Raw genomic sequence first — 10,128 nt, forward strand, 5'->3', positions numbered from 1 at the left:
AATTAAGATATAGTGACTGGCAAGTGACCCCCAAAGACCATCCTGTCCCTGCCACTCTAGCACTGGAGTAAGTAACACCATAACTGGCTTTAAAAAAAAAAACAATGTGGTGGGGGTTAGGTGGTCGTCTGGAGAGATGGTTCAGTGCTTAAAGCACTGCTGCTCTTGTGGAGGACCCAAGTTTGGTTCCCACAACCCACATAAGGCTCACAACTAACCTTAACTCCAGGTCCAGGGGATCTGATGACCTCTTCTGGTCTCAACAAGTAGACACATGCATATGGTGTACATATATACAGGCAAAACACTCATGCTCGTACAATAAGAATAAATCTTTAATTTTTCATTAATTTATTTGAGTATGCATGCATATGCACGTAGATGTCAGACAACAGTTTGCAGTGTCAGTTCTTTCCTTCCCAAATGTGGGCCGCTGGAATCAAACTCAGGTCATTTCAGCTTGGTAGAAAGCACCTCTACCCACTAAGCCATCTGGCGGGCTCACACCAGATTTTTACATGGGTTCAGATCCTCATGCCTGTATGGCAAGCACTTTTACTCACTGCCATCTCTCCAGCCCTGTCCCTGTCTTATAGACAAGGAGGCTGATTCCTGAAGCCAGTGCAAACCAGCCCACTGCAGCCCTTGCAGTTTTATTGTAGCTCCAACCCACAGCCTGAGTACTATTGAGATGAAATTCCATAAGGGGGTTCTGTGCTTCCAATGCCCACAACCAGCCCTCCTCCACCAGGTGAGTGCTGGGACTAATTCTGGTCACAGGTCACAGAAAGCATGGTTCTTAAAGCCTGTTGACTATTATTTGAGTTACTTTTATGTGGCTGTGACAGGGTACTTGACACAACTTGAAAAGGGAAGCAAGGTTTGTCCTGGCTCGTGGTTTCAGACTTGCCAGTTTCACTGTGGTGAGGAGGGCAGCATGGAGCCGTTTATATCCTAGCATACAGGAAACAGAGAAACTAGAAGGAGAATCCAGGCAGGAAATGGGCCCCTAGGACATGCCCCTGAATCTACTGCCTCTGACCAGGCTGCACCTACCTCTCTCTCCCTCCAAATAGTGCCATCATATTACAAAGACAGCAAGAGATGAGCCCACTAGTTAGGTCAGAGTCCTTCTTTCTGTTCTTTGTCCCTTTTTTGTTTGGTTTGGTTTGGTTTTTTTCCACACAGAATTTATCTGTCTTTGAGGCTGGCCTGGAACTCACTCAGTAGTCTAAGCTGACCTAGGACTCGCAGAGATCCATCCACCTGCCTCTGCCTCCCGAGTGCTGGAATTAAAGGCATGCGCCACCACCACCCCGAATTTGTCTCTTTCTTTCTAACAAAAATCAGTCGCATGCAGTACTTCAACTGGTGTGTCTGCAGTCTTGCAAGTTAGACCCCCTTCTGTCCTCCTACTAATGGATTTTGGAGGCTAATTTGAAGGTTCCAGCAAGGGGAGCTTCTCGTCTACCTGAGACAAGACTAGTTTCTTCTGTCAAGGAAGGGCAACCTCTTGACGGAGCGTACAGGATGGTGAGGGAGGAAGGGGACACCTGCCTAGCCAGCCAGATCAGCAGATAAGTCCTGGTAATGAGTGGGATGACAAATGTCTCAGCAGGATCAGCCCCACCTCCAGAGCCTTGTGTTCTAGTCCTCTCTGGAAGACTGGTGGACACCACCAGAGATATGCATAAGTATGCTAGGTATTTTTTTAATCCAGTAAAGTTGACCGGTAAATTTAACCACAATGAGCTTGGGTTATAACCCCTGGTATCTACTATTTCCTGGTAACTGGGCCAACCACCTTCATGCATGGTCTCATTAAAACCACATGCCTTGGGCCATAGGCACCGTTGCTACAACTTCACTCCACAGGATTACAAGATGGGTTGAATGAACTACTATGGGAGCAGTGTTTGGCACATAAGATGCATCACGTATATAATAATTAGTACTGCTTATAAAGCACCTTGTGCCTGGTTATATGTTGGTCCCTGGGCAGCAGGGTCAGGGGACCATGAGCAATAGGCACAGATGCCTCTCCTGTATCCGTTTGTGGACAGTTTCCCAAAGTGGGGTATTGCTGTGGTTTGAATGTGAACTGTCCCCCAAATACTCCCATGACTGAGCACCTGATCCCCAGCCAGTGGCAATCTTTGAAGGCTATGGACCTTTAGAAGATGGACCCTTGCTGGAGGAACTGGGTCAGTTGGGGTGGGCATGGAGGTTTTATAGCCCAGACCCACTTCCTGTTCACTGACTACTTCCTGAGGGTACATACAGTGTGACTAACTGGCCCCTCCTGAAGGTAGATACAGTGTGACCAACTGGCCCCTCCTGGAGGTAGATACAATGTGACCAGCTGGTCCCTACTGGGGTAGATACCATGTGGCAAATGAAATGAACTCTTGTCTCCCAGAACTATGAGCCAAAACAAGCCCTCTGTCTTAAGTAACTTGTGCGTAGTATTTTAGCACTGAAGAGAGATGTTCACTAAAGCAGACACATTCTCAGAGTAGGCTGGAACTGGAGACCATTTACTGATGGTGTGCCTCAATGGATGTGGTGACATCTGACCAACCATGAGACAGCCACTGTCTCTCTGTCTGTCATTGGAGTCCATGTGATTACCCACAAGAAAGAGGTGTCACTTTGAGGCCAGAACACATACCTTCCACAGGTGGGTTACTTACTTTTCTCATTGTTGTGACAGTGTGCCTGATGATAGTAACTTGAGAGAAGGGCTTGTTTGTGCTCAGAGTGCATGAGCATGAAGCGGGAAGTCACAGCCACAGGGAGGAAGCAGAACAAGATGAACACTGGTGCTCAGCTCACTTTCTCCTTTGTATTCAAACCGGGACACCAACACGTGGGATCGAGATGCCCACACTCAGGGTGTATCTCCCCACCTCAGTCAATCCTTCCTGGAATGTCCTCCCAGCCCCTCCCAGAAGCATGTTTCCATGGTGATTCTAAATCCCATCAAGTTGAGGACCAAGACAGACCATTCACTGTGTAACACCAGAATGTCTCCCTTCACCTTCACAGTGAGAGTGTGCCTGGTTCTGAATCGAAACAGAATGGCCCAGGCTGAAATCCAATGACTCATTTCCAGTTACCTCCATGGGAAGAAACAGTGATTTTTTTTTCATGTCAGTAGCAGCAAATAGAGTTCTTCCCAAAGTTATTTTAATAAGGCATGATTTAAACAAAAATATCACACAAATGACCAGGCTCTGGATTTGAGGGGGAAATCATAAAGATGTCTGGGAGCAGACTTTATGAATCTGAAATGGCTGTGCTATGCATAACAATAGCCAGTATTCATTGATGGCTGTCTATCTGTTTATTTGAGAGTTTTTAAACAGACTCTGGATATGTAACCTCCTGTCTCAGTCTCCCAAATACTGGGATTCCATAGTGCCCCACTGTAATTGTTAATACTGATTGTCAACTTGTAGACATGCTTCTAGGCATGCCTGGGAGGGATTATCTCAATTGGGTTCATGAAAGGGAGAAGTCCCACATTAAGAGTGGGCAGCACCATCCCTGGGCTTGGGGACTGGGATGCATACGCAGGAGGAAGAGAGATGAACACCAACCTTCATCTCTCTCTGCTTCCTGTCTTCCCCATCATGGTAAACTGTGCCATTTATCACATTAGTGAGCCAAAATAAGCCCTTTCTCCCTGAAGTCACTTCTTCCCGGGTATTTTGTCACAGCCATGAGAAAAGTAACTGAGATGCCACAATGCCTGGCTCCTACATATTTAACATTACATTAATCATGATTTTCAAAATGTAAGTGTATTTCTACTACAAATAGGATACATTCGGTGAGTGCTCATTCAAGTGAATAAATCAATTTTTAGATCTCTATCATACATGGAAAATCTTATTTTAAGAAAAATGAGTCCTGCTGGGCCTGATGGCACACCAGGGCTTGTAATCCCAGCAACTAAGGCAGGAGGCAAGTTCAAGACCATCCAGGGGAGTTTAGTGAGGCTTTCTCAAAATAAAGAGAGGGAGAAACAGCTCCCATGGCATGTGTAGACCCCGGGGGGGGGGGCAACCTCCAGCGCGCACACACACACACACACACAGTGGATGGCTGGGGTGGGGAGACAGGCAGACAGACAGACAGAAAGATACAGACAGAATATGCATCTATAAAAGTGTTGATGCAGGCAACCCATGCCTAAGCAAAACTAGCCAGTCCCTGTGAGTAGTAGAGGAATGTCTACAATAATACATCACACCTGAAGCCCTAATCACACAAGTAAGATATATAGCTTATGCATTAAGGAGTCACTTTCTTTCTTTCTTTCTTTTAAAGATGTATTTACTTTTAGTTTGTATATAGGTGTTTTACCTGAATTTACTTCTGTGCACTTACATGTGTGCATTTCCCATGGATACCAGAAGAGGTTGCCAGATCCCCTGAAATTGGAATTACAGGGCATTGTGAACTGCCATGTGGGTCCTGAGAATTGAACCCTGGTCCTCTGGAAGAGCAGCAAGTACTCCTCTAAGCCTTCTCTCAGCCCCTGGCCAACTTTTCTGAAATGGCCAGACAGGAAATATGTGAGACCTCCCAGCATCTCTGTCCCAATGACTGACATTGAACATCTTAGCAGCACTAAACTGAGGTCTGAGATGTTACCTGACTTCCAAAGCTTGGTCCCCTGTAGGTGGCAGTACTCAGAGATGGCAGAACCTGGTGAAAGCAGAAGTGTACCCTACAGTGGTAAGAGATAGTGACTTTGGTAACCCCCCCCCCCGCATGCTTTCCTTTTCCTTCCTTTCCTCTTTCCCTCTCTTCCTCCTTGTTAGCCACAATGAAGTAAGCAGTGTATCACCACATACCCTCTACTATGTTGTCTTGCTTTGCCAAGACCTACACCAATGGGCTCAAATGACACCTCTAAAACCACGAGCCAAAATAAGTCTTTTCTCCTCTTACATTATTTTTCTCTGGTGTTTTATCACAGCATAAGCATGTGTGTGGCATAGCAGCTAGAAATGAACAAGCCTGGACAAGCTTCAAAGAGACCTTGAGATGTTCACTCATAAACTCAGGATGTCCCAGGGGGAGAAGGGGAGCCCATGAATTCTTCCAGGGCTTCTGCTTGAGAATACCTGGGGGAGAAAGGAAAATTCACTGATGAAGCAAATACTGTATGGTATCTAAAGGTCCATGTTTTGATCCCAGGTTTCCATAGCAAAATCCACTGGGCTGGGTGGGGATGGGCTTTGGGATGGATAGCATGTTTGAAACAGATACAGAGATGGATTTAGAGAAAAGGTCTTTAATGGCAACAGTAACAGCTAGACAAAGAAAACTCATGATCTTGAAAGCCAGTGGGGACTGGGCTCCAAATTAATACATGATCTGTACTCTAATGACTTGGGCACCTGTCATTATTCCCCAACAGGGGAATAGAGAGATTCATGTGTGACTACAATTCATGGAGCCTCAGACCCCAGGCAGTAGGGGGTTGGGCTCACTTTCCCAACCTGCCCCTGGAACAGCAAAGATGGCATTTGGGTCCCACTGCAGTGTTGGTTTAGAGCCTGAAGGATGGGGGCGCTCTAACTGACAGAAAATTTGGGCTACTTCAAGCTACATCCTTTGCTTAGTTCTAAAAGAGCAACCCAAACAGGTGGGTGCTGTTTGTCTGCTTTATGGCTGAGGAAAGAGGCTCTGAGACATCAGTAACCTGCCTAAGCCATGCACTTTTAGGAACGAGTCCCAGACTCCAAATACAGGGCTTTGTGTTTCCACCCTGCTGACTCGTTAGGCGTGTGAAAAGTCCATTCCTGGTGCCCGCTGCAACCCAGCACTCCAACCTCCTTCACTTAGCCCCTTAATCTGTGAGGAGGACAAGTCAATAATGCAAGTCCTGGTTGCCCTAGTCCCACCTCCCTGCCAGCCCCACTGCCCCTGTCTCCCTGCCCCCCTCCCTTGTGGTCTGTCCCTGCCCCCTCTCCTCTAAGCCCATTTTCTGCTTTCCCCCATGGCACTCAGCCCTGCTGTCTGGAACATATTTTCCCAATTGAGCGACAAGAAATCGAAATTTTTGTTTTCGCTCTAGCTACCCTTTCTCACCCGTGGCTAAAATCCTCACACAGAACAGTAATATCCAGAACAATTTGGAAACCAAGTTAGGAGCTTGGCCTCCCCCGGTCAGTATCTACTAAATCTGCACCTTGAACCAGAGGCTGGCTTTGGTCTGGCTAGGGGCAATAGGCATAAGAAGGGGCTAGGGTTGGGCGCCTGGGGATCAGAGCTTCCCAGCACCCCTTCCCCACCCCAAGCAAGTGAGCCTCAGATTCCTGATCTTCAAAACAGAGGCCTTCGGGGAGTGGGGATAAGGGGAGCCAAACCCCCTTAGAACACACGGGGGCTGAGCTTGGAGCCCATTCCCTAAGCAGAGTTCTGGAAGCTAACCCTGGCAGATGCCACCCTCCTGGCACGCCTGCCGCCCTGCATCAACTGGATTTGCCTTACAAAATGTTCCCAAGATGAAAGGAGCTGCTGGCCAGCCAGACAATCAAAGCTTCTTTGGGGCCTGAAGTTCCTAGCCTATCGCTGGCTGGAAAAGAGAAAATGAGAGGTGGAGAGAGGGGAGGAAATGGCAAAAGATCACAGAGCAGGTTGAGCCTCAGTACAGCACCCCCTCCAGCTCTCTAACTTGTTCACACGCAGGAGGAGTGGGAGGCGTGGCGTTAGCCTGTCCATCCCTCCAGTGTAGGGAAGCTGGCACTCGGCAGTTCTCAGATCTCACCCCTTGACTTCCTTCTGCTGCCCAGAGTCTTTCTTGGACATGTTTTATTCCTTTCTCCACCCTGAAGTCTGCTTCCCAACCACCAAGTCAGTCAGTTTTACCCCTGGTGCAGTCTGTGCCTGGCTGTTCCCTATACAGGGCAACTGTGAAACCTAAGGTACACTGGGCAACCGCAGCGGCTGCGGCTTCTTCAAGGATTCAGCCCCTGGGAGGCTTCCCATGCCCTGGTAGATGGCCTAACCCCATGTGTATAGATTCAGTGGGTTGCAAGGACTGGGAAAGGGAGAGGGAGAGAGGCAGATCGAAGAGCACCTGTGGAGCTGAGAGGGAAACATAGAGGAATAAGGGAGGAATTGTATGGGAGGGAACAGAAGACAAATTTCATCAAAGCACATTGTGTGCACCTATGAAATTCTCTAACAGTATAAAAGTATAAAAAGAGAAAGGAATGAGAAAGCATCTCGGAGGCAGTCCATCATCACCACACTGTGGCCATGGATGCTTGCTATCCATCACGATGCCATCTAACTGGGTATCAGGAGCAGGCTGTACACAGAATCTCAAGGTGCCACTACAAGGTGGACATGGGGTTCAAAGAACAGCATAGTGGACTGGGACACTGGTGGGCTAAGGTAAAGAATCCTTCATGGTGCAGGAACAGTGGCTACACAACTACAGTGCTTGGGTCCCCAGAAACCACATCAGTGCTGGGTGAACATAGGGGCCTGCCTGGAATCCCAGTCTCAGAAGATAGGGCTTCTTCCCCAGAGCGAGCTGGGTAGTGAGACTACACATACCAAAACTCTCTGGGTTTGATTGAGAGACCCTGCCTCTCAAAGGGTGGTGGAAGAGAATTCCATCAACAACCCCAGGTCTCCATAGTTACATACATGCATGCCACACATGTAAAACATGCATATACACACATGCCTATCACACAAATGGAAACAGGGAAACAAATAAGTGTTTTTATTGGGTGATACAAGTAAGGAGTTTATGACTCCTAGAAACAGGCCTTGCAAACAGAAGAACCCTAAGTGAAAAGAGTTGCAGGTAAGGCAAGGACACATCCAGCTCCACTGCTACACAGGTCCAGAGGCAGGGCGATGACTGACAAGTTGTATAAGTTATATACTAACTAGACCCATTGTTCTGCGGAATGTCCTACATGCCCCTTACCTAGAAATGCTTTGGGGACTTTGCAAACACCAGCTGGAGCCCAACCCACAAAGAACACCATGCCTATTAGCCTATAAGTTGGCAATGTCAACCAGTCTTGGACCCATGAGTCTCTCAGAACTTTGGGAATGGAATGGGTTTGTACTCTGCTTCACTTGCAAGAGCTGAACAGTGTTTAGAATGTTGCAAGGCCTATGTTACCCCCTAGCTCACAGGGAGGAAACCTTAACTACAGTACTTTTACTCTTCAAAGGGTCAACACAGCCTGACATGGTGGAAAGAGCAGCTCACACAGAGTCTGCCTAGCACCCATCAGATTTTTTGAATAAGTGTAATTGCACTGTGGCCATTCCATGAAACACCATACGGCAATGAAAAAGAGTGACGCTCACGGGCAGAGCACAGGAATTGGACAGTCCCATAAATGTGAAACAAAAAGCTTCAAACATGAAAAAATATGCCCAGTACGATTCTTATTAAGTTTAAAATAAGCAAAACTAAGCTATGCTGGGAGGAGAATGCATACACAATAATACCATGAAAACCAGCCAACAACTAAGGACCTCAGAAGGAAGGATGGTGAGTTTCTGTAAAGAAGGACATGGGAAGCTGTCTCTATGTGCTTCTGCTGCATGGTCTTGTCCTCTCCATCTGCTTCTGTGTTCTAGTTCAACTCAGTGTTTATGTATGGGTGTTTGCTCCTATTTTCAACAGGCATTAGTTGAAGGCTCCATGGAGAAGTTAGTTGTTGATCTCACTCTCCGGGAAGGGCATTTATGATAGCCTTTCCACGGAAGCTGAGATTGTTAGTTGGGAGCAGTCTTGTAGTTCCCTCGACCTTTCTTTGTGTTCAATTTTATCTTCAAACCAATTGGGAAGCCAGCAGGGGACTGACTCAGGCCCCCCTGAATATGGGTCTCAGCCAGAAGGACTGAGCAGTCTAAGAGACCTCAGATAGTGGAGCCAGGATGCATCCCATGGAGGGATAACTGCCTTAATCTAGAGACAGGAGAGAAGCCCTAGTTCCTACTTCACATGACCTGTCAGATCTACATGACCCCAACTGGATGGCATTCCCCTACATATGGAATTAGGGTGGGGGGAGGGGAGGGGAGGGTGTTTAGAGTGCATGTGAGAGGGCAGAGAGGGTAAAGGGAGAGAAGGAGGGCTGGGGGGAGGGAGGGAGGGAGGGAGAGGGAACTGGGATGGGATCGAAATGTAAAATAATAAATTAAATTTAAAAAAATGCTTTGACTCCAAAATTTAAGTTGAAGGACAAGTTACTGGGGAAAAGGATTTCTATTTTTGTTTCCACAGAAAATGAAAAGATGTGGATTCCTTCCAGACTAATGTGGTTTGATCACGCCAGACCGCCTGAAACAGAGTACAAGCTAATCCTACATTCAAAACAGCTGGACAAAACAGCCCTACAGATTACAGCCAGGATATCTGAATCTTCTTCGAATCCCCCCAAGACAGCGCCCCTTACCAGCAGGAAGTAGTTTGGAAAGAACAACGCCCAAATTCCCAAATATTGTGTATAAATGTTTGTTTTCATTTAATTGGACTTTGTTATATAAAATTAAATAAAATAAAAAAAAGAAAAAGAAAAAAAAAGAAGGACATGGGAATAAACAGAGCCTCTTGAATGGGTTGTCAATTAGAGGGGTGTTTATTTTACAGCTATCATACCTGCATGCTGTCTGTAACTTTATTATTATTATTTATTTATTGTTGTTGTTGTATTGTGCTTTACAGAGACATGATCTTGTTGTGTAGCCCAGGCTGACCTGGCACTTGCTGTGTAGTCTATGCTGGTCTGGAACTCACAGGCCATTGCTGTCTTTCATGATAGAAATGTGTTCAAACTGTCATTAGGTACCTATAAATTAAAACATCAATGAAATAGCACTACCTACCTTTAGTGTGGGAATAATGTTGGGGAATATTATATTGAGGTGTGTTACTTTTTTTAAGTTGCATTTGTTTAACTCAGTGAAGCTGTGTTACTATGCCTGTCTAAAACAGCTGATGGTCTAATAAAGAGCTAAAAGGCCAATACTGAGGGAGGGAGAGAAATAGGCAGAACTGCAGGCAGAGAGAACAAATATGAGGAGAAATCTGGGGAAAGAGGAGATCTGAGAATGAGGCGGAAAGGAGGA

This window comes from Phodopus roborovskii, unplaced genomic scaffold, assembly GCF_943737965.1.
Source record: "Phodopus roborovskii unplaced genomic scaffold, PHOROB, whole genome shotgun sequence".
NCBI classification, from domain to species: Eukaryota; Metazoa; Chordata; class Mammalia; order Rodentia; family Cricetidae; genus Phodopus; species Phodopus roborovskii.